Here is a 26,072-nt window from a genome sequence, read left to right on the forward strand (position 1 = left end):
TGCAGATGGAAAACGCGAAATTACAAGGAATGTTTAAAAGAAGGTATAACAGAATGTTGAGTATAAGAAAGCATGCTAGTGACGCAGGGCGGCTGCAGAAGGGAAACGCGAAATCACGAGAAATATTCAAAAGAATGTCTAAAGAAATGTTAGAGAGTAAAAAAGTGGTGGTCAATATAAGTGCCTTCAAGGGCGCGTTGGTGCCCTTCACCGACGGATTGCCGATTTTGGACAGTGATTTGGCCGAAGCTCCAAAGCACTGAGCGTTCTCTGCTAAGTACTAATCAGGTTCGCAAATAAATGCGCTCAAGGGCATCTCCAAGCTCACTACAAACATACAGGAGTTACCGTGGGGTATAACCCAAGTGCAAGTCACCCTAACTTACTTACCTAGGTGCACTAACCGATCACATGGATGCTCTTGATCGTCTTGTGATCTTTAATAGGTCGGCAACTCAAATGCAGTTAGTTGTTCCAGTTGCATCTGGGAATACAGTGGAGGCTACGAGCCCCTCGGTGTATCAGACTGAGGGGAATTATTTGCTTACAGCGAGCCGTCAAGAAGACCTGCCTAATCATGCGTAATTCAAAAAGAAGTACCGCGTTTCATAATAGAACTACAGGGGGTTCTCCAACAAGAGGGCTTCGGTACAGCAGTATTTAAAATCACTTATTATACCACAGAAATTAGCATTACAGGAAACCCTAGCTTGTGCTGCATTTGTTAATGGTCATAGAGCTGTTTTCGGTCAGCCCTGTGGGGGAGGGTGGGTATTCACGTTAGTGGATAAGAAATACACGCAACTGTTTCAAGGCCTGAAGTTTGCGAGTTGCAACGTCGAGTTCGTCATGTTGGAAGTTCTGTTGAACACAGGATACCGTAACCAGCGGAGAAATAGCGTATTTATAATGAATATTTAAAGCATTTCCAGAAACTTGTGACAGCAGTTTAAGACGGTACTCAAAAAGTCTGTTCACCTAGTCGGCACCCATCCTTTTATCGTCGTCTGGCACTTCAACGCCCTTCATGAACTATAGGGACGCCCAATAATAATTTGGCTAGTAGCATATAAATTCCCAGAAAATTTAGGAAAAAGCTCGTTGTTCCTTCGCTGCCGCATTATGTTAATCTAGCGCACAACACCGGTCGTCGCAAGGCAAGAGCAGCGACGATACCACAGCAAATTTCTAAGAACAAGATTGAAGCAAGCTTCGTAGACGCCGCCAAGTACCGCAATACTGCGGCTTTCGTGCTTTCAGTCATGGACACGCAGGGCAAGATCGTCAACTCTGCCTCGGTTCGCACAACGGTCCCCGAGGTGGCTTAGCAAGTGGCCATCGCATTCTCCATTCAAGAAGGTTGGAGAGACTGTGCGTATGGCAACTCCAAAGCAGTCGTCAGGCCATCACGCAAAGACCGGGTGAGTTGGCAGGTAGTTTTATTCTCAGAGGTGCCTGATATATTATAACAGTGCCCCACAATGCCTCTTCTGGTTCCCTGCTCACGTCAATGTGATTGAGGAGGTTGCTCTGAACCTTAACGAGTCTGCCCACGTGGCCGCGCGTGGCTTTTCCGAGCGCGCTGCCCTCGTATTAGGCGGCTTCAAACTAAACTAGATAACTAAATTTTTTAATTGTAGAAAATGCGTTTCCTGCCACCTCGGTTCAAGTTAAGGAGACCGCAGCCGGTCGTACTCAGACGCCTGCAAACCAACTCTTACCCTTATTCTGCATTTCTTAGTAGCATTTATTTGCAAATTTACACGAATACTATAGTTCTTGCATGGCTTGTCGCGTGTTCTCTGAGAGCACTGGTCGCTGAACCCGACGTTTAGGAAGCAAGAGTATGATACGTTCATGCGAAGTCCCGTCTTCGGAGATGGAATCCTAACCGTCCGGCGTGCCAGTTATCGAGCCGGCAAGCTAGGCTATTCGCTTAGCCAGGTGCGCATTTTGTCTCGTTTTACAGTACCCAATAAAAGTATTCACGCTGTCACAATAAAACACGTGACACGGTGGGTATTCGCAGACAAATTTTACGAGCATGTCTTTCAGTGCAGTGCAGGGGTCCTGCACTGAGACTCAATGGCGTGAGCAGAGCCTGCTAGAAAAATATTTCGTAATAATAAAAAAGTGTCAATATCATCTTCGTAGCACACCTATATAATACTATTTGGCAAAAGAAATGTCATTTCTAAAACTTAGCGATCGCTTCGTCTTTGAATCAAATTTTATTTTTCAATATTAGTATTTCTTCCCTCTGAGCAGAGTAGCGCTTAAATCACAGCAACCATATCTCTCCGTGCTGATGTCGCTAGCAATAGATTTCGAACCGCTCTTCGCCCCAACTTCTACGACCTATTTTAATAGACTTTGCTGGATACGGGAAACGTCATAACCTGTCAAAATACTGTTTGTACTGTACTGGAACGATGCTGTCGATGTCGCAGAATGCGGAAATCTGCGTTGAGCCTCCGCGTGCTGTTTGCTCTCAAAATAACCTACCTAACAGATATAATTTATCTAACACCATTCTACATAGCTGACAAAATATATAAATAGCTCTAAATGTATGCATACTATGGAAATCCATCCTTAATCTCAAGCTTGTAATATAAAAATTTTTGATGTGTGCTCCGCCAAGGCGGCGCCCCCATGAAGGTATTCTGCGCCCCCATGAAGGTAAAGGTGGGCTTTCTATATCCCCATCCCCCCTTGCGTCGTGTTTCTCGAGGGGTGTCCGTATGCTAGAAACTGAATGCGTGCAGCGATTGTCGTACTGCTGTTGTTGAGTGGCTGTGTTGTGCTGCTGAGATCTAGGTCACAACTTTGAACACTGCCATTGTAGTCTCGCACAAGTGTACCTAGAGGAAACTGGTGGCTGTCGCCATGGTGACAAGAGTGGCTACGTTACTCGGCTGCCAACCTGAAAGACGCAGGTACTAAACTGGCTGCATTGATAGCATTTTGGTATGGTGTGGTATAGAAAAAGTTTATTTATGTCAGTCGGTGTGTGAACTAGCATGTAGTGGGCCCCTCTCATGTCGGGACAGATAGTGGTAGTCATCAAGTTTTCGAACAGGCCTCATCTGTAAAAAGTACATCTTCAAGTTTTTTTTTTGTGATACTAAAGAACTGTTTCGTTGAAGAATTGCTGCTGAAGGTTTCTTTCCGGCTTCTCAAATTCAAGCCATCTGTTGAAAAAAAAACTCTTGTTACATAGTTGAAATCCACGAATTACTAGTGAGGAAAACGTCGCGTCATTTTAGTGTGAAACTGCAGTACTACTTCATTGTCCAGAAAATCACCTCTAAAAAGTTTCTGGAATAGGTTTGAGTGCAAATAGATAATGCACAAGAAACGAGGACGACTGCACTGTCTTCTTGTGTGTTGTGATGTGTTAGAAGGTATGCAGCATTTTTCGCGCTTGAAATGAGATCTACGTGCTGCGAACGCCATCTTTGCCAACCACCACTTGAATTGCCATAGCGACGACACGTAAACATTTTTCTGGCTTGAAGTTGCGTCTTCTTGGCCATAGATATACGGCCCAGTCCCCAGGCTGACGGACGCGCTGTTGTTACTTTATCTGGTCGAACGTGCCTTGCAAGCAAGCCGAGAAATTAGGCTCGCCCCACCGCGGTGGTCCAGTGGTTAAGGTACTCGGCTGCTGACCTGCAGGGCGCGGGTTCGAATCCCGGCTGCAGCGGCTGCGTTTCCGATGGAGGCGGAAATGTTGTAGGCCCGTGTGCTCAGATTTGGGTGCACGTTAAAGAACCCCAGGTGGTCTAAATTTCCGGAGCCCTCCACTACGGCGTCTCTCATAATCATATAGTGGTTTTGGGATTTTAAACGCCACATATCAATCAAATTAGACTCCAAAACCTAACACCACCGAGAAAGAGGTTGGGGGGGGGGGGAAATGTCAGGGCAGAATTTGAAAGGGAGGTGAAAATTGCTTCACCTTGTTCGTGGAGAAAGAAACATTTAAGAGGTGCAACTATGCGACCACATAATATCACAATATTGCTCGAGAGCCAAACTATGCTGACGGTGTCTTGCGGTAGAAAAGGGAATTTCCGTCGTTTCGGTCAATGAGTGATCTGATCGTTCATATTGCTCTCATTCTGGCGCATTCACAGAGCCGGGATTTGTAGCGCGTTCAGCCGCACTCGGCTGGTAGCGTTGCCTTTTCTTTTATTATTCGTGGTTGCAGGTTTGCACGGCAAGACGCTGTCAATTCCAAATGCATCAGTCGGCTATTTGTTATTTTTGTATTACATGTGACATTATCTGGGCACCTGCCGATGCCCATTTTAACGGGAGTTTCACCTCCCAACTATTTCTTCCTCTGTGGCCTTGTTCTAACCTGCGCAGAACGGTGCTTAAGCCACCTTTGCCGCAGTACACTAGTGTCCCGCAGAAAAATGTAGTGATTTGGAATGGGCTGTTAGCGCTAGTCACGGGACACAGCACATTTTGTTCAGTTACTGATGTGTGTATGCTCCGCATAATATATGGGCACTGGTACGGCCGCTGACGTCTGAAAATTTGCTGTCAATCATTTGGCGCAGCGAATGATATTTCTGCTGACCTTAAAAAATATTTTGTTTGGCAGTCTGTTTTAAAAAATCTCCCAAAATTTATGGTCACCAGCTTAGCAGAGCCACATTTTAAGTTGAACAATCAGTCAAAGGGTTCGACAGGTGCGGCAAATGCTAATGTGGTCTTCATCATTTTTTGCTATGGGGAGTAATTCAGAATGCTACCTTTATTTAAATGCCAGTGCTCATGTTTTCTCTGCACGATTTTGGTGGGTTGAATGTTTCGTACATATATTCTTCTAAATAAAAGGCTTTTTTTACGCAGCCTCAAATTTGTTGTTTCATGATAAGCCCCGCCGCGGTGGTCTAAGGGCTAAAGTACTCAGCTGCTGACCCCCAGGTCGCGGGATCAAATCTCTGCTGCGGCGGTTCCATTTTCGATGGAGGCGGAAATGTTGTAGGCCTGTGTGCTGAGATTTATGTGTATGTTAAAAAACCCGAGGTGGTCAAAATTTCTGGAGCCCTCCACTATGGCGTCTCTCATAATCATATCGTGGTTTTGGGACGTTAAACCCCACAATTACATCAAATCAATAATCTTTCATCAAGAGTTTTTTTTTATTCCCCATAACTTGCTCCAAATTTAGATTTTAGTGTGCGGCTCCAGAAATTGCTTTAAATTCTATTTTGGCTGTTGCACCCCTCCAAGTGCTATTTCTCTTACAGCCACAGCACACTCGAGGTAGAATGTCGAAAGGTCCACAGGACGGGAAGTCCGAGGGCGAGTACATGCCGGGTCTGGAATTCGCAACACCCGTTCCAGGCAACCCTGCGCTCAAGGTGTCAGGCAACCCTGCGTACGAGGCGTCAGGCGAGCTTTGCACAAGTGAACTTGATCCATGCGGTGCTCCACCAAAGAAGAAGGCAAGTAAATTTTTTAGGCGCAAGCCCTGTACCCTAAGTGGCGCTGAGGCAGATGCCACAGCTGCTGCGTTTCCCAGTGAACTGAGACGTGTGCAGTCTTGTCATTCAAGTTGAAACAGTCCGACAAATGCCATTTTAAGGCTTGCAGTAATAAAATACTTGGTCACATGCTATAGCTTGAGTTCCCAATCCCAACTGAAACTGTAGCTTGATAATGAAATGACCTACTTTAGAAAATAGTGCTCGGCTATTGTGTTTGCTCGTTATTTTTAGAGTTAGTCACCTGGCTGTGCAGTCACTGTGCACAGTTTTAACTTATTTTACATTACTTAGTCTGTGCAGCAGAATTCTCACACAGTCGTCTTCTCTTGCAATCCATATTTGATATTTACAGTGATGGGAGTGCTGCTATGATTGCTCTAAACTGTTCCAAAATAGAAATGCTGCTCTGTGCTGCTCCAAAGTGTTATGTTTGTTAGTACAAAGATTTAATGCTGGGTACGCAGACGAGGAATTTTAAGGCCCCTATACAGCCACGCACCATATCATTGTCCACATATTTAGTCACTGAAATGGTGCTTTTTGGCCACCAATTGGCCCTTGCGTCATTAAGCCCTACACATCATCACAGGTGGGGCAGTGAGTACAAAGGAACTCGATAGCGTGCGCATGCTAAAGGCAGGTAGGGGTACCCGGCATTAAAACGTGTGTGTGAGCGCACGCGTGCGCCCGTGTGGATGCAGATGTTGCGATCAAGTTTGAAATGCGAAGCATTTCTTAGCGAACTTCGGTGACTATGAGCGTATCTATCTAGCGACTTACGTTTGGATGCTCTTGTGGTCACCCCCTTAGCTTTGTGTGAACCAAAATCAGCGTGGAAGGGAAATATGGTTTGACAAATATGACGTGCTAGTCAAGACATGAATAATGTTACCATCCCGTCGTGTACATCGTCAAACACTTCTCGCGAGACAGTGGCACATACCCATTACGGGTATAGGCCACTCATACGTGGGTATGTTCCACAGGTCATTCACACTTGGTATCTACCCAGTATATGGAGCTAGACTCAGCTCAGGTGTTTCGAATTAATCTTTCGCCTTTTACTAAAGATTACCGTGGGGTGGGGCACTCCAATGAGCCTATAGGCCAATTTTTGGGAGGCCTTGCCCGTTAGACTTGACTGGTGCTCCGTCTTAGAGAACTGTTTGACCTCACCCTTTTCTTGTTTGTATAACACGATGTGAAGAACTCTCCATGTGAGAAACTCGCGCTGTGTTAGCCATTTAGTGTTTATGAGTAACGCTTGAACGCTTACTTTCGCAATTTGATTGTACTCTTGTTCGCTTGATTTCGTCTTTATTGCCCAAGTACTTTATTAAATAACATGACAAAAAACGCGGCGATGGCGTAGTGGTTAGAGCATCCGCCTCGCATGCAAGAGGTCCGTGGTTCAAATCCCGGTGCCGCACAGTTCCCATCCAGATTTTTTAAAAAACGCGTGTCGATGGAACTGCATTAAGAGGCCTGAAGTGCGGCCTCACCGGTAACCACCGCCGTGAACGCAATCCCTCACCAGAGAAGGATTGGCCACCCTGGTGCAGTATCCGGCCACTACCTCCCACATGCATACGTCAAATAACTCACGGCCCTCAGTCCCCAGTAGTTGCGAAGCAACTGACCACGGCGACGGTCAGATCTGCAACGCAGCAGAGGGTGCTAAAAATCTCTGGATCCGGACAGGCCACCATTGGAACCTGAACTTGGCAACGTTTAACGCGAGAGCCTTATCTAGTAGGGGAGGTCTAGCTGTACTATTCGAGGAACTAGAGGGTGTTAAATGGGATATAATAGGGCTCAGTGAGGTTAGGAGGACAGATGAGGCCTATAAGGTGCTGCAGAATGGGCACGTCTTTTGCTATCGGGGCTTGGCAGACAGAAGACATATGGGAGTGCGGCTCCTAATTCACAGAAACATAGCTGGCAACATAGAGGAATACTATAGCATTAATGAAAGGGGGTAGGTATCGTAATTAAACTGAATAAAAGATACAAGATAAAGGTAGTACAGGCTTACGCGCCTACATCCAGCCATGATGACGCTTCAGTTGAAAGCTTCTATGAAGACGTGGAATCGGCAAAGAGCAAGGTAAAAACACAGTATACTATAGTGATGGGCGACTTTAATGCAAAGGTAGGGAAGATGCAGGCTGGAGACCAGGTAGTAGGAGATTATGGCATCGGTACTACAAACGCCGGAGGAGAGCTACTAGTAGAATTCGCAGAACGCAATATTTTCGGATTTTGAATACCTTCAACCGAAAACAAGAAAACGGCAAGTGGACATGGAGGAGCCCTAATGGCGAAAATAAGAACGAAATAGACTTTATAATGAGTGCACACCCAGGAATTGTGCAGGATGTGGAAGTGGTTGGCAAGGTACGATGCAGTGACCATACAATGGTACGGTCTCGAATTTGCCTAGACTTGAAGAAGGAACGACAGAAACTGATACGCAAGAAGCCAATCAATGAGCTAGCACTGACAGATTGTCACTACAGAACAGGTACTCGGATCTTAGAGAGGAAACCAACCTTAGCGTAGAAACAATGAATGATAATCTGACGAGTAACATTACGGAGTGTGCAGTGGAAGTTGGAGGAAAGGTAGTTAGACAGGACACTGGCAAGCTTTCCCGGGAAACAAATAACCTAATTAAGAAGCGTCAAATCATGAAAGTGTCAAGTACAACAGACAAAATAGAACTGGCAGAGCTTTCGAAGTTGATTAATAGACGTAAGGTATGCGATGTAAAAAGGTATACCATGGACAGAATTGAACACGCTCTGAAAAACGGAGGAAGCGTCAAAGCAGTGAAGAGGAAACTTGGGATAGGCAAAAGTCGGATGTATGCACTAAGGGACAAAGAAGGCAAAATAACTACCAATATGGATAGGATAGTTAAAATAGCGGAGGAGTTTTACAGAGATCTGTACAGTAGCCGAGCCAACCACGACCTTAATAATATAAGAAGTAGCAGTAACCCAGATGACACCCCACCAGTAATGATAGAAGAAGTCAGAAAAGCTTTGGAGAGCATGCAAAGAGGCAAAGCTGCTGGTGAGGATCAAGTGACATCAGATCTGCCGAAAGATGGAGGACAGATTGTGTTAGAAAAACAAGCCACCCTGTTTACGAGGTGTCTGCTGACGGGAAGGGTACCAGAGTCTTGGAAGAAGGCTAACATCATCTTAATACATAAGAAAGGAGATGGCAAGGACTTGAAGAATTACAGGCCGATCAGCTTACTCTCTGTAGTATACAAGCTATTTACAAAGGTAATTGCTAACAGAGTAAAGAAAACATTAGAATTCAATCAACCAAAGGAACAAGCAGGATTTCGAACAGGCTACTCAACAATTGACCACATTCATACTATCAATCAGGTAATAAATAAATGCAATGAAATATCAGCCGTCATGCAGACACTGCAGAATAAGGGCGTAGATGAAGTATATATAAATGTTCTGGAAGAAATCTACAGGGGATCAACTGCTACCATAGTGCTTCATTAAGAAAGCAACAGAATACCAATCAAGAAGGGTGTAAGGCAGGGGGACACAATCTCCCCAATGCTATTTACCGCATGCTTACAGGAGGTTTTCAGAAGTCAGTTAGGGATAAGAGTTAATGGAGAATACCTTAGTAACCTGCGCTTCGCCGATGACATTGCATTGCTGAGTAACTCAGGGGACGAATTGCAACTCATGATTACAGAGTTATACAAGGAGAGCAAAAAGGTGGGTCTTAAAATTATTCTGCAGAAAACGATTGTAATGTACAACAACACCGGAAGAAAGCAGCGCTTCGAGATAGGTAATAATGTACTTCAAGCTGTAAAAGACTATGTCTACTTAGGGCAGGTAATAACCGCAGAGCCGAACCACGAGATTGAAGTAACTAGAAGAATAAGAATGGGGTGGAGCACAATCGGCTAGCACTCTCAAATTATGACAGGTAGATTGCCACTCTCCCTCAAGAGGAAGGTATATAATAGCTGTATCTTGCCTGTACTTAGCTACGGAGCAGAAATCTGGAGACTTACAAAGAGGGTTCAGCTTGAATTGAGGACGACGCAGCGAGCAATGGAAAGAAAAATGGTAGGTGTAACCTTAAGAGACAAAAAGAGAGCAGAGTGAATTAGGGGACAAACGGGGGTTAAGGATATCATAGTTGAAATAAAGAAGAGGAAATGGACATGGGCCGGGCATGTAGCGCGTAGAGAGAATAACCGCTGGTCATTAAGGGTAACTAACTGGATTTCCAGAGAAGGGAAGCGGGTTAGGGGGAGACAGAACGTTAGGTGGGCAGATGAGATTAAGAAGTTTGCGGGTGTAAATTGGCAGCAGCAAGCACAGGAACGGGTTAACTGGCGGAACATGGGAGAGGCCTTTGTCCTGCAGTGGACGTAGTCAGGCTGATGATGATGATTATGGTGATGATGATGATGATGGGCTATTTCAATGCCACTTCATCATGAACCACTCGCCTGTGAGTACGTCTCTGTAACTTTACACGTCGCTCACATAGAGTCACATAAACCACGTTTAGTGCGTAACCTGAGTCTTCATGCCACGAAATGCATTGTAGGTGCTTCATGCGCTATGCATGTATCGAGCGCCAAGAGCGTGAAGGCTCGTTTCCCTTGAGCTCAGAGACAGGCGCTCACTCTAGAGCGTGAGCGCCGGCGTTAACAGCAGGCTGCCAATTGTCTTTTTGCTTTCACGGTGCAATTGACGCGCCGTGTAAGCCCGTGCCACGAGCACAATCGCTCTTCTACGCAGTTTGTGCGAAGTCGTTTAACACTCTGCCCTAGTCAAACAATTGCGATTAGGGCAACTTACTAAATTTTTCGCACAAGACTGATCACCGCTAAGTCGAATCATTTAGCAGCTTGTCGTTGCGCAGCAACTCTTAAAAAATCGACTGACGTTCTCTCCATTTAGGGAGGAATGGCGATGTCCCCAATGTTCGTCTTTAAATAGAGAAACGTTGCTCCTTTTGCCACGGAGAAACATGTTCCTCTCCATGAAGATCAACATGGCTGACCCCAGGCTAGCCAAGCGAGTAGGCTTGGCTAGCCTGGGGTCAGCCTGATTTAGAGTGTCTAGAAATATACTGCCTAGCGTGCTGAGCGCCCGCATTCCGTACGAGAGAGGGTGGCCCCACATGTCAGGACTGCACTAGGATGCCACAAGCGGCGCTGCGTGTCAGGAGGGTGCATGAACGTGCAAAATTTCTCTCGTCCTGTTGCTGAAGGAGCTTTGCCACGTTTAAAATCAGTGTGTGACAGCTGCCATCTGATTTACTGTGAAGTTCAACGGTGCCTAATGTGCGCTGCAACACCCTGAGAAGTTAAAAGCTAAGCGGCAATGCAAATAAAGACATGTATTGTGCCGCTGTGTCAAAGAAGTTATCGGTCGAACAAGGAAAATGTGTTTTGTTCCCCGCGCTAACGGATCCAGCACAGTTTCCTGAATGAAAAAGTAGGATCAAGAGGGCAGACAGAAGGCCGAAGCCGAAGGCTGTCGTGTGAGAAAAGCATTCTGGGAGTGACTCCATCGAACTATCTTTTCTAATTTGGGTGAACGGTGTCGGGAACGAAATCGCCGTATAGGCATAATTTCAAATATCAATTTTTATCATAAAATTGAAAATACGCTTTCAAAATTTATTCACACACTTTTACTCCAAATTAAACGTCGGACTCCCTTTCCAACAACGTATTGAGTATTAAATAGGGCGAGTGTCAGATTGTTCATTAGCATGTTATTATTCTTTGTTTTCACTCGAATCCTAATGGAATGCAGGCTAAGAGGTAAAATTTTTTGCGTCTTTTGTGATAATTGATGCTTGCACACAAGAACAATGCACATTTTAAAAAATAACTCTGGGGATTATACTGTCAATGATTTTTAAAATTGATGTCTTTGCGTACTGCAACCACTTTGAGCACCTATCTATCTATCTATCTATCTATCTATCTATCTATCTATCTATCTATCTATCTATCTGTCTGTCTGTCTGTCTGTCTGTCTGTCTCTCTATCTATCTATCTATCTATCTATTCATCTATCTCGGTCCATCGCTCGGTCCATCTGTCTGTCGGCCCGTCCGTTGGCCCGTCCGTCCGTCCGTCTATCTATCTATCTATCTATCTATCTATCTATCTATCTATCTATCAAATCGCCTACGTCTGGGTGCCCTCACGAACACCCCCTTAGGGTAAACCAAAAGTATGGCGGGCGGGTAAGATGGTTTGATGCATATCACTCACTGGTCTTGACGTGATTATTTCACATTCCCGTCACGTACCCCATCAAACCCTTCTCGCCACATTTTCTTTTTTGACGCGTGATGGTTGAGCTGGCATTGGCAACGTTGATCCTACGAATGCAAATAATAAACGTTGGAGTCCTAACGGAGAAATCGAGGCCAAGCAATCTGCGTGGAAACCAAGTATTCTACTACAGAGCCACGCCAGGTCTTTGAAATACTTTGCAAGAAGAGCCAATTGTTATTGAAACGCCAATGGTGGTGTCACACAGGTCGCGTTAATTGGGGAGGCGATCGCCGGGCCAATTCCAAGGGCCGAAATATCAGCCCCCTGAACTGCACCACGAAAGCGTGGACAATTTAGAAGTGGTCCTTTTTGGCGCGCCAGGGGACGCCGGCTGTGGCCCAAAGAACAAGTCAGAGCCGAGAGTTGATAACCAAAACAAAATTATATTCTCAATAATGGCAGATCAAAAACAATACACAATGATGCACACCCCACAATAGTTGAATAAAATATGTAACACACCAAACAACGTACTACACAGTACAATCAGCCACACTCGAAACAACGGACACAGACAACAACACGCACTACAATGCAATCACATGCATTGAACAACCAAGGCAGTTAAAGACTAAAGAGATAGAAAACCTATTCAGTCCAAAGTTCTTGGAACAAAAGTCTAGATGATACTCCTCCGAGAATCACTGTCTCAAAGTCCCGCGTTGTCGTCGTTCCGCAGCCCCCGAAGTTTCTCTTCCAGGAAACCTCGCTGAAGTTTCTCTTCCAGGAAACCTCACCGAAGTTTCTCTTCCAGGAAACCTCGCGTCTTCCATTGGCCACTCTCCAAGCTTCAAACTTCTTCGCCGAAAACACGTCGGCTTCACACACGCAGCTGTTGCCACGCGTCTTCGCTCGATAGCGGTAAACACACACTCTTGCCTGTAGCTCGAGTCGTCACCCCTCAGGTGGAAATCATCTTCTTCTCCTGCTTTGTCTCCACGGACAAAACCTTCGCCGACTACACGGCGGAATCCCTACGCGCTCTGGCGCTAACTTCCGTCTTCTCCTCCGAAGTTTCTCTTCCAGGAAACCTCACGTCTTCTCCTGCTTTGTCCCTACGGACAAAACCTTCGCCGATTACACGGCGGGATACCCTACGCGCTCTGGCGCTAACTTTCGTCTTCTGCTGCTCTCTCGTCTCGGCCGCTCGATTAAATACCTTCCGCGCGAGATTCCAGAAGGTTCTCGTCATTTCGTCGGCACGATACGCAGCGAAGGCTGGGGAGAGGGCGAGACGGTTTGAATGCCCTCCGCGTCGGATGAATCAACTCGGCATGACACGCCCCTTTCCTTCTAGAAATTTCCAGCGCTTTCTCGGCCGCCGTTGTGGGGTGAGGAGGTTCGTCGGCGAAGCCACGCTTCCGAGAGGAGAGGCTCGCGCGCCTGGGGAGCCTTTAGATGTTTGTTTTCTTTTTCTTTCTTTTTCGTTGACCTCGCGGCGTCACTCCGGCGGTTCGTCGCGAGAATGTGGCGGCGTGCCCTTTTTGAGCGCTCGTTCTGTGACACTGCCCCCCACTTTAAGAATATTATCTCATAATATTCAAAGCCACACAAACGAGCGCGAACAGTCACCACACACTTAAAGACTGTAACATAGTTCGTCGCTCATGACACGTCACATTCACAATAGATCACTCAATACAATTGTACATTGTAATTCAATTACACAACACATGAAATATAACCACAGGCACATGAGTACAACACTCCACCACACATTCCCAATAATAAAAATGTACAAAGTTCTCTCATTACTACAATTGTACAATACTATACATCACATCAGAGCACAAACACTTCGACACTTGTGACACAGGGTAACACAACATTAACACAACATATGACACTCAGCACTGCCTAACACATTCTGATTCGACCTCAGCACTTATCCTGTGTACTTTGAGCAGCGCTTGCGCCCTTTCTTGCGGTGCTCGCTCGATCTCTTCTTGTGTTTCCACGTTCTTTTTCGGCGAGCCCTTTCCAACGACGATATCTGAGGCGGCGTCTCAGCCATCGTTGTCACTTCCGACACCGTTAACGGGTCATAACGTTCAACGGGTCCTGTCTGTTTATTTACCAGCTTGTTCATGTCACGGCATTGGGCCTGGCTGGCCGACTCCGTCACCTTTACACTGTCAGTTGGTTTGGGTCGTGCCGACCTACGTCCAGCTGCCCAGCACATGAACTCATTTAACACGATCATCTTCTCATTTGCTGTCTCTTGCGCCGCGGCTTCACCTCGGGCTCTAGTGAGATCCGTCACGGGATGCTCCTCCACTGTATCTTGCGGTCGCTGGGTTGGCGAGGGCTCTGTCATCGGGTCTTCCCCCAAACATTCTGGATCATTCGGCCCTCGCGCCCCGTCGATGTTTCCGATGACGAGGTCGTACAGGGGGGTCGTCATGCATAGAGCCGTAACATTCCCGCTGAAGTACGGGGTTTCAACCTCAATCTCTGCTTCGGGAAGCATCCGAACTGTAGGGTCAATTAGGCAAACTGGTTTCGTTTTGCCTGTTAACTCATTTTCCCGTACCAAATTTCTCCGCATGATAACCGTGGAGGTACCGGTATCTCTTAACACCGTAACTTTTTTGCTCGCAACTTTTCCAGGCAGCGTTGGCATTCCATTTGTAACACCGGTTGGCTGTTTTGCCATTACAGCACCCACAATAGGAATTTTCTCCCCATTTTTCAACTCTACGAATCCATCTGTGACGGCATTATTACATGACTTCGGTGCTGCTTGCACACAGGATACCTGGTGAGTTTGACTCGCTCCGTTTCGACATGCGTCTGCTTTGTGCCCAGTCTCACCTCACTTGAAACATTTTACTACCGTGGGGCTCGTAAAGTTAGTTCGACAGTTGTTAGCGCGATGACCCACTCGTTTACACAAAAAACATCGCGGAACACTCTCCGGTGCACACTTCTTTTGTTTGGGTGCCGAGTTTTTCGAATCTTCAGGACACTCCTTCTTGACCTTGGCCAAATTAGTGCCACCTTGCGCTTCCAAGAATTGATAAGCCAATTCAAGCATTCCTTCAAGTGACTCAGCCTTCCTCTCTTTCAAGTACAGCGACAGGCTTAGGTGGCAACTAGTAAGAATTTGTTCTCTAATTAGGAGCTCTCTAAGCTCATCGTACTCCTGCGCTGTCCCTGAAAGTTCAATCCATCTGTCGAAATAATGGCAAAGTCGGGCAGCATGCTGCGTAGCCGTCTCACCATTAGCTGGCTTTCCTGTCCGAACTCTGTCCCGGAATCCTTCCACAGTAAATCTAAATCGCTTCAGCAAAGCAGCTTTCACCTTTGCGTAGTTGGCTGCATCGGTCGGCGTCAGCCTGCAGTACACACTGAGCGCTTCACCACTCAAGCAGGTACTCAAAGCAGTTGGCCATTGATGTTCCGGCCAATTCTGGCTCCTTGCAATCGTCTCAAATCGGGGAAGGTACGCGTCAAGGTCGTCCTTCCTTTCATCAAACGCTATGAGCAGCTTGCTTGGGTTCAAGCGGAAGCCATGATCTTCCCGTTCGCTGCTTTCAACTCTAGCTTGGACGGGAGTTTCACTTCGCTGTTGCAACCGGAGCCGCTCGAGTTCCAACTCGTGCTGCCGCTGCCGTTCCCTTTTCTTTCAGCTGTTGCTCCTTTGCCTCTCTTTCTTCTCTCCCCCTCTCAGCAGCCAGCTTTTCTCTCTCCAGCTCCAACTTCAACTGCTGCTCTCTTTCTTCTTTCAGCTGTCGCTCCTTTGCCTCTCTTTCTTCTTTCGCCCTTTCAGCTGCCAGCTTTTCTCTCTCCAACTCCAACTTCAATTGTTGCTCTCTTTCTTCCTTCGCCCTCTCAGCTGCCAACCTCTCTCGTTCCAACTCAGCTGCTTTTTCTTCCTTGGCTCTCTCAGCTGCCAACCTCTCTCTCTCCACCACCTCTTTCTCCTTCTGGCTTGCCCACTTCTGTAGTTCGGTGCCAGAAGGACCCATCTTCTCACCAAGAGCTACTAACTTTTCGATATCCATTTTGTCTCGCAAATAAAACCTTGCCGCGTGCAAAAAATATCTGCCTAAATCAGTCTATCGGTACACTCTCCTGCACTCGTTAACGAGAACACTGAGCAAAACACAAAATCGTTCCGATAGCACTATCAACACTCGAGGCTCTTTCTCACTACTTTGGACACACTGTGCACCAAAAGGTCCTGTGTCGCGGACGCCAGATTAATTGTCACACAGGTCCCGTTAATTGGGGAGGCGATCGCCGGGCTAATTCCAAGGGCCGAAGTATCGGCCCCCCGAACCGCACCACGAAAGCGTGGACAATTTAGAAGTGGTCCTTTCTGGCGCGCCAGCGGACGCCGGCTGTGGCCCAAAGAAGAAGTCAGAGCCGAGAGTTTATAACCAAAACAAAATTATATTCTCAATAATGGCAGATCAAAAACAATACACAAGGATGCACACTCCACAATAGTTGAATGCAATATGTCACACACCAAACAACGTACTACACAGTACAATCAGCAACACTCGAAACAACGGACACAGACAACGATACGCACTACAATGCAGTCGCATGCATTGAACAACCAAGAGACTTAAAGAATGAAGAGATAGAAAACCTATCCAGTCCAAAGTTCTTGGAACAAAAGTCTGGATGATACTCTTCCGAAAATCACTCACTCAAAGTCCAGCGTTGTCGTCGTTCCGCAGCCCCCGAAGTTTCTCTTCCAGGAAACCTCGCCGAAGTTTCTCTTCCAAGAAACCTCGCGTCTTCAATTGGCCACTCTCCAAGCTTCAAACTTCTTCGCCGGAAACACGTGGGCTTCACACACGCAGCTGTTGCCACGCGTCTTCGCTCGATATTGGTAAACACACACTCTTGCCTGTAGCTCGAGTCGTCACCCCTCAGGTGGAAATCATCTTCTTCTCCTGCTTTGTCTCCACGGACGAAACCTTCGCCGACTACACGGCGGAATCCCTACGCGCTCTGGCGCTAACTTCCGTCTTCTCCTCCGAAGTTTTTCTTCCAGGAAACCTCACGTCTTCTCCTGCTTTGTCTCTACGGTCAAAACCTTCGCCGACTACACGGCGGGATACCCTACGCGCTCTGGCGCTAACTTCCGTCTTCTCCTGCTCTCTCGTCTCGGCCGCTCGATTAAATACCTTCCGCGCGAGATTCCAGAACGTTCTCGTCATTTCGTCGGCACGATACGCAGCGAAGGCTGGGGAGAGGGCGAGACGGTTTGAATGCCCTCCGCGTCGGATGACTCAACTCGGCATGACACGCCCCTTTCCTTCTAAAAATTTCCAGCGCTTGCTTGGCCGCCGTTGTGGGGTGAGGAGGTTCGTCGGCGAAGCCACGCTTCCGAGAGGAGAGGCTCGCGCGCCCGGGGAGCCTTTAGATGTTTGTTTTCTTTTTCTTTCTTTTTTGTTGACCTCGCGGCGTCACTCCGGCGTTTCGTCGCGAGAATTTGGCGGCGCGCCCTTTTTGAGCGCTCGTTCTGTGACAGCTGGTTCCATTGTTGGCTATCCAATTTCTCCCATATATTATGCGCCACTTCGTAATGTTTCGTTTAATAAAAAATTACAACAGTGTCGGCTTCCACGAGCATGCTTTGCATAGCATTGATTCCGAAGTTACGTGAAATCTGCCTCTTTTTTCGCCGGCAGTAGCGGATGGCGAATTGTATGCCACGAATTGATCTTCGTTTGGTATTGCGAAGCGCCAATACTGTGAAAGCAATCGAGTAGTTTTTTTTATACAGTAAAGCATTGTGTAAAAAACACTCCGTAAATGCAGGAAAATAGTTGGCCTCGCGAAGCTCAGCCTCCTGACAGCTTCGCAGCGCTTGCGGAGCGCATGGATTTAACGCAAATGCACCCACTCGCACAGCAGCGCAACATGCGGGCGCAGCCGGCAGTCATCAGCTGCGGGGCCTAACTAATGCATCGATTCTCGACTGATAAGGAGTACAAGGCACTAAAAGTTACAAAAAAAGGTCCCGCTGAGCTTGATATTGAACGAAATGATTATAAAAACAAGCAGACGACCTTGTCGTCATGAAAACATTGCGAAAGAGAACGATGGAGAAAGTAAGTTTCGTTCGGACAGTAAGGCGACGTTCACTCTGAAAGACATGAATACTGCAGAGTCCTCAACCAAAGAGTGCATGTTAGGCTTGCTGTATTTATTTCTCGCAGATTCAGATAGTGCAGCAACGTTATCCATGCGTTTACGGGGCCGCAGGTTCCGAGTTGTGCCTCCAAACCGTCGACCCGATGTGCCTCCAAACAGTACACTCGACTGACTACGTACTGCGGTGCTGTACGTTGTTATGCCCACCATAACGGCTTCTTTGCGGATAGTTGGCGACTCAGCTCATGCAGGATTATTCACTGACACCGGATGCCTAATATATGCTGATGCAATGCATATAGCTACACACGCACACAAAGACACATACTACACATAGTACGCAAATTGAGTGAACTCAGTGAACAAAAGCACAATCAACCATTCCCCACAGCGGCACACACTTACATTTGTTTACTCACACCCTACTATGAAAGCGCACAAGTTTAACAAGCGATGAATTTCGACTGACCATTCTGGCACAAATTACAATAAGCTTTCGTCAACTTTTTTTACGTTTTGTGCCCACACCACAACATGCGCTCACGTAACTATGTTGTATGTTATGCTTAGACAACGGAGCTTTATCAAAGATAGCACAATGATGAATGGAATAGTTACTAGAGCTTATCAGGTTTTCGCGAAAACGATTACCTCAAGCCATGCATCAAATACCAACGGCATTCCGAGTGCTGCGCCATCTCTCGACCGCTGTCACAGTTCTTTTTTTTTTCTTGAAGGCTCCGAGAACGCAAACGCCGGCCACGCGCTAGCCATTTCGGAGGTCACGTACTTTTTTATTCTTCCACTTGTTACTGGGAGAGGGCGCAGCATGCACACCAAAATTTGTCTCCATCGTGGTAGGTGTTCTGTGGTTGCGTCGACCTCGTTTAGTTGCTTCGTGTAAAGGTTTGGTTATATTTTTTGACGTGCTTACCACAAGTTTGACCGTTAACTGTGGATACAGTACACCACTAGCCCTTCAATGACGATGTTTTTTCATGCGGTAACGACCGTCCTAGCATTGTATACCTAGGTTACCACGCGGGTCTTGCGAAAAAAATAAGTGATGACTTTGCATCCGATGGTATTTTTTCGTGAGCAATGACAGTGGCTGTTGGCGTCGCGGCAGCTCTATTACTTGAGACGAGAAACTAGCATTGCACTGCGCAGATTTACTATAACGTTATAGCATGCTGTGCCTACATACTTTTGTTCTTCAGATGTCTCTCGCGATTCGCCTCGCGTGTCAACTTGCAGTCATAGTGCGTGCCACGATTTTGTTGTTAGCGCTGTGGTTGTGTTGGTTACTATTACTCTGGATTCGGAATACTGTTTTCACAAAAATGAGTGAGTGTTAGTACTTACCTGCTGTGCACAGCGTTACTAGAAGTGCATTTTGTGTTGAGTTTCTCATGACACAGAAGAATCATGGACGAGAAAGACATAACCACACGCGTGCATATTTCCGTCTTACCTCTAAGTGCTGGCATGAGCAATTCAAAACGCATGTGATTAAGAATTTGGTTTAACTGACAGAATTCATTGGTTCGCTTTTCACAAAAGTGTAGTTATTATGATGTTTAAAACCTTTCTGATGGTTGTAACCCAGTCTGGCGAATAAATGCTCGGTGAAACTTCGCAGCCTGTTTCTCTTTTTGCTTTGACCTGCCGTGGTAGCATAGCATCATTGGGTGCCGTATGACTATGCTGGAGTGCGCAGGTTTGACTTCCAGCCACGGAGGCCGTATTTGAATGAGGGTAAACTGCAAAGAACATCCATATGGCAGTAGCGGCACGTATAACTCTATCAATTGTATAGGATCGTGTTTTCACGCATGAACTGTACAGTGGTATCAGGTTTCCTAGAATGTTGAAAAATTAAGTGACATACTTTTTATGCACCTCGTTGAATTAATGGGTGCTGTTGGTGCCGTGCGAAACTAAAAATGTGTGGGCTTATCGATTGTGTCGACACCGAAGAAATCCATTATTTTTGTACAGTATAAGGTAATCGATAAAGCAAGGCTGCTTGGGAGGCAGAGCTCCTTGCATTCGTGACAAATTGGTACTATGAAACAACGCGAGACACACACGGAAGTGTGCAAAGCCTCATGAAAGTACCTGGCGATAAAGAAAGAGAGGCCTTTACTCTACACCGATAAAACAAAAAGGTCACTCCTCCGTTACTTGCATCAATCTTAGGTAAAAGTAATCGCTCGCAACTGGCCACGGCCGCCTAGGCTCAGCGTGCGCATGCGCGCGCGAGAAACCCCCATGATTGAGAAGAAACTTTAACACTAGAGGAGGAACGTTGCTCCTTTGGTCCTTGCCGGGAGAAGGCGCGACGGGTAAAGCGCCCAATAGGGAGGTACTCGCTGCGCCGAAGGAGAAACGGAGTCTGTTCCTCCATTTACGGTTCCTTTTTTAGAGTGTTAAGGTATTCAGTGGCACTCACACTCACTTGACATTATTCGTGTTTTGACTGCCATGCTTATTTTTTCATCAGTGTCACCAGCGGCGCTACATGCTTCACCCGTGCACAAGATGAGTGATCTTACACATGTGTCTGATGCAGTTGGGCTAATGTGGGCCGATATTTTTCGCTGCAGCAGCTGGTGTACCCACGCAATCAACACACTGAATCTCCACGTGCTCTCCTGGCCACCTTCTTAATGATGTGGATCAATTATCGGCTTACATATTACGGTCGTCGCTTTGAACTTCGAATCAATAGACGCTCCACCTCTTGAACAGTGCCCTAAATTGAGTTGTGCAAAAGAGCTGACCTGGCGTTAGCAGTTTTATTCTCGAAGCCTTTATTTCGCGACATACGGTACCGGGCTGGCACTTTGGCATAGTGCCGGATGTAGCGTCTCCACGTCAAACAGGTGAATAAATGACCGTCGTTCGGGCTCGAATGCGAGTGGTATCTGCTCGACACGCAAATCGGAGAATTAGTTCAAACCAGTATGCCTTCGCTTTGCGCATACGCACGAGAAACGGAGGCATACTAGTCTTGCGTTTTGCTGCACTTCACGGTATAAAAAGAAAAATAAATTTTCATTGGTTCCGCATCTGTGCCATTCCAGTGGGAGTGTAAAAAAAGAACATGAAAATCTCAAACCCTCTTTCAATTTTTTATAAGCAATGTAGAGGCTACGAAGTCAGTCGTTTCTGCTTGATATTTCACGTTGGCCTGAACATTGATGTCAAAATCTTCACTGAAACTTTCAGAAAAAATTTCTCCCACCAGTAATACGTGCGAAATGCTAGACTTCTCGACAATAAAGTAGTATGACAGCATAGGTCATTTGTGCAAATTGTCTCTGTGCGGGACAGAGACGGTTAGCACCATTGTTAACATTTATGTTAGTTTGTAACTAGCCATAGGTCGGTAGTGAGCTCACCGGCCTTCGACACACCAGTATTTTACCAGAATCTGTGCTTGACAAAACTCTGTCATATGAAGCGTTTAAAAAGTGCGTAAACAAAGGCTGTACGCTCCCTCCAGAGTTGGCGTCGGGTGGATTTTAAAAAGAGCCACAATCTCGGCTAAAAGTAGTCAAAGCAGACACGCCATGAAGTTTATCAGAAGTTTTGCTGCCAAATGCAGTCGTAATTGTCACGATCTGTCCCGAAGACCGTGGATGAGAGGGAGGGCCGAGGCACCGCTATCTAACAAGGACGACACCACACGCTTGATGGAGTCACAGCTACTGACTGCCAAGCAGCGCTCGTCAGTGTTTATTTACCAAGCACGACCAAGGTTGCCTGCCGAACTTGGCGAGGTAATGAAAATAGGCTTGGCAAGGCGCCACACGCTTGTTACACCCGTCACCGCCAGGTATTGCACACAAAAAATAATTACGACTCCCAGCCGGTTCACCGTTGCCTTTGGTAGGCGAAAAGTGGTCTGGTGCCCTTCATCGTCAGTTTCTCCGCCTTGGTAGAGGTTTTGAGGGACTAGGTGTGGTAGCACTAGGTGTTACCTGAGCCACTATCGGTTTCTTCTGAGATTCTGCCGTGGTTGGTAGGGATGGCACTAAACTTGCTGGTAGCCCAACTAGTGGCGCAATACTGGAGGCGCATCTTTCTTGGAAATGGTTGTCTCACTGGTCGCAACTGGTACTGCCACGGATTCAAGCCTGGTCCCACGGTTAGCCCTCACATGGTCAGCATGTCAGTGCCATGTGGTTCCATCTTGCATTCGTACGAGCAGGGTGAAACCACTTGTCCAGCAGACCAAGTCGGGCTAGAACGGAAATTCCTGGCGAATACGGGCCTTCCGGGCTCGCGCATAGGCCCAGAACGGCACCTGTTTTTAGTAGCCAGCTTTTGTTTCAACTACTGAGGAGCACCGTGGACCAGAGGTCTGGGTGCAGAATGTCCAATGGTGTCTTCACCATCCGTTCCAGCAAAATCTCGCAGGGGGCACGGCCGGTGACTTCATAAGGTGTGGTCCGATACTGGAAGAGTATGCAGGCAACCTGCGTGCGGAAATGCCCCACTTGGCTCTTCTTAAGTTTGTCCTCAATCATCTGCACCACCCGTTCTGCTGCACCGTTTGAAGCAGGGTGATACGGAGGTACCATCATTCGGTGGATTTTGTTCTTTGCCAACCAAGTCAGATACTCTGCGCTGGCGAAAGCAGACTCATTATTGGAGACCATGTATGGTCATGTATACATCTGCACTTGTTCAACATGTCTGTGCGTGTGACATTTATACATATATTTAGCATCATGCTATGACGTGTCGCTCAATAAAAACTATAACACGGTCAGCTTCCTTCCACATTCTTCGCATAACCACGATTCCCAAGGTACGTGGGATAAGCCACAGTTTTTTTTTTTTTTTGCGTACAAGCAAGAATCACCGCCACAGTGTACTGACTGCACTGAAGCCAGACATATTTTTCTGTTGCTGCATTTATTTGGAAAAGTTTACCAAGAAAACCCTGGCAACTGCTGAATTTTCTTGATATGGATCATATTAGGGAAGTATCAATTCATTTGTGACGATATTACTTAATATTCATTGCGGTCCTTTTTGCTCTCATGATAAATACCTCAGTTGGTTGGTTGGTTGGTTGCAACTTCATTGGAAGTCTGGCAGAGCTTTCGCCGACCGGGCCTTAGGACTCCCGCGTGGGTACGTCAAGACCTTGTTCTGACTACCGCCTCGCGGGCCTGCTGGACGGCCCAGAGTTGGTCGCCGAGGCTGGGGCTGCACTGGGCAGCGGCCCACCGTGGCGGAAGGGTTCCGGATTTAGCACCTTGCAGATTTCTGGCATAGTTCCAGAGCATGTGATTTAATGTGGCAATCTCAATATGGCATATCTTGCGTTTATTCATCGGATGTATATTGGGGTATATGGTGTTAAAGAAAAGCCTCAGTTTGAGAAATATATTTATCCTTTCTTGAAATATCTATGGACAAAAAACAGGCTAGTTTTCGTCGTTTAATTATATTGTCATTCTTATCATAACACAGCGTTTAGCTCTTTTATTGCGTACGGATATTCTAGTGTTTGTCAACCGAACCACAGAGACGCTCTTTATAATGGGGTGCCCTGGTAAATATTTAAAGTAAGGTGATTAGTAGTTTTGCAGAAATATTGTAGAAGGCTTTGATTACCCGCCCTACATTCACTCTCCACGTCTTTCACAGGGAAATCGCCTGAGTTGTAACCTTTTTTTTCGCCATCTGTGTTTTGATAAATTTGGTAACATGATGGCAATATCAATATTGTGTTCGCTTACTGTGCTTTATACTGCATTCAAATAATATGGTTTGACATACAGCAAAACAGCATCTTTCTGAGGAAAACTAAGTATTCGTCAAGGTGGACTACCGAAGAAGCAGTGGGCACAAACTCTCACACTGGCGGGGGCGTGGACGCTGCCGCTCGTCGCAGCCTTGCGAAGGAGAGAAGCCTGGATATGGGCATAGCACGCAGTGATGAATCGGTGTTAATTACTGAAGCATGCCAATAGCCGCTGATGGGCAATGAGAGACAGAAGACTCAGTTGGGCCACAGAGACCCACATTCCTCTTTTAGTGTACTCGCATGATGCACATATTGATTGCTCAATATCGCATAGCCGAAATCTCACACTGGCACTACCTTGAAGGTCAAGATCCAGTGCCTATATATAAGGGATGGAAGGTGAACGATTGTGTAAGGTGAGCAGTCAGTTTTTTCAAGAAAATCGCTTGCAGACGCTGCCTGCGTCGGCGTTGTGGGGTAAGAGGGGGTAGGAGAGAATGGAGAAATAGAGGAACGCGCATGCGTAGAAAGGGTGGTCACGCCGCACACCTCATCGCCCTCAACGAGAGAATGCTGCGCACCTTAGGAAAGGAGAAATTGTCACTACCATATAACGCGAACTATTTGACACCTGGTACAGCGAGTTCTGAAAGCTCATTGCATTCTTTTTGAACAAGTAAAACATTTTGATGTTCGTTCTTACATTGCCCAACGCATCCAATGATCACTGTAAAACTCATAGTGCAAATGGGCAACCATAAGTGACCAAAACGCGACTGCAACTAGATTGTGGTCTGCCCAACGAGCAATACTTTAGTCTAGATGTAGTCTAGACGCATGGCGATGCCTACACCCACCTCCTTGTCTGCACTGCACAATGGGAGGTAGCTGGGAACAGAAATATAGACGCCTCGCGCGCGAGTGCGAAGCGTTGTGCGCTATGCGAGTGCGGCTTTCGTGCCAGCTGTGATTACTGTTAAAAACAGTGGACAAAGGGTGCAGGAAAAGAAGAGAAGGACCAAGGATAGCGCGTGGCACGTGAGGTGGTTCTTCGATCTACGCCACAATAAACGGACGTCGAGACGCTCTGCTCTTCATCTCCAGGCGTATTAAACCTTTGAACCTGGTTTTTCACGAAAGAAGTCGTCGGATTTTACAAAACATCAGCGTGTCTGCAAAATTCGTGATACAGCGTTAGAGTGAAAAGCATCACTAGTTGCATGAAACGAAAAAAAAACAAATGGAACCCATTTAATTGACTCAGTGTAACCCATCAGCGCACAACGCGGCCATGTTTTGACTTTGCTTCCAGATCAGGCTATAAATTTTTTTTCGCTTGTGCGCCCATAGAATGCAGGCCGCTTACGTTGAGGTATAGTAAGTTTTCGGCACATGCAGATCACTTGCATAGACATTGCACTAGTAAGTGCGGTGAAAATATAGAGAAAAAAAAGCCCATTTGAGATTATATATGTCCGAGCATTGACTTCGCCTCTCATCCACGTTGACGCGATATTTTCCAATCAGCGTGATGTTGTAAATTAAGCACATTTTTTTTTCTTGCCACGTACTAGCGCCAACACCGTGGCAGCCTTATCGATTCTCTGTGGGAGCGCCGCGGTGGGGATAAAATAGCAAGCCACGCCCACATTTGAGAACGTGCTCTCCCCATACGACTTGAATGGCCGGAGAGAAACACGCCGCGCGCCCAGCATCTCGGAGGCCATGGTCTGCGAGGGCAGATTCCGGCATCGAACATTCGAGTGTTATCGCTGGCAGCCGCGTTCGTTCGAGAATAAACTCAGCTGTCCGTGCTTGCGTGCTCAAGCACTGAAGCCTAACAGCATATGCTAAATCTGGATTGCTTCTAGACATTTGGGAGTGGTACGCTCAAGGTGGCATATACACGTGCAATAGGCCGGTAACCTAGAGCAAGCAACGAGATTAGCGGGTGTGGCACGATTATTTGAACATTGCTAGCGCCTCCATGAAACGTGAGGTTTTTGGTGTATGGAGTTTCCGCGTCCCTATTTTTGTCCAGCTATGCACTGGCCTTGGTAAAGACGACAACTGAACCGCGCGACAGGCGCATCACGAAAGAGCAAAGAAGAAGCAGTTCTTTTCAGCAATCTCCACACGTACTATCCGCCGAGTCAGTTGGCGTAGGCAGTTCTCATCGGATGATGCGGTCATAGCTACGGCTCCTAGAGATGTGCTAGTTTTCAGGCGAATGCATTGCTAGTACCACTGCTGAACGGCCCACTAAATCACTCTGGCCTCCCTATTAAACTCGTTCACTGTTGTCGGAGAA

At 46.7% G+C, this 26,072-nt stretch overlaps 1 non-coding gene across 1 annotated transcript; it reads left to right on the forward strand.

Moving 5' to 3' along the window:
• Positions 1-6,527: 6,527 nt before the first annotated feature.
• LOC119162431 (U5 spliceosomal RNA) lies at positions 6,528-6,649 on the forward strand. Its single transcript, XR_005108606.1, has one exon. It is a non-coding gene; the product is annotated as a U5 spliceosomal RNA (small nuclear RNA).
• The last annotated feature ends 19,423 nt before the right edge of the window (positions 6,650-26,072 follow it).

Source organism: Rhipicephalus microplus, chromosome X (assembly GCF_043290135.1).
Source record: "Rhipicephalus microplus isolate Deutch F79 chromosome X, USDA_Rmic, whole genome shotgun sequence".
In the NCBI taxonomy this organism is placed as follows: Eukaryota; Metazoa; Arthropoda; class Arachnida; order Ixodida; family Ixodidae; genus Rhipicephalus; species Rhipicephalus microplus.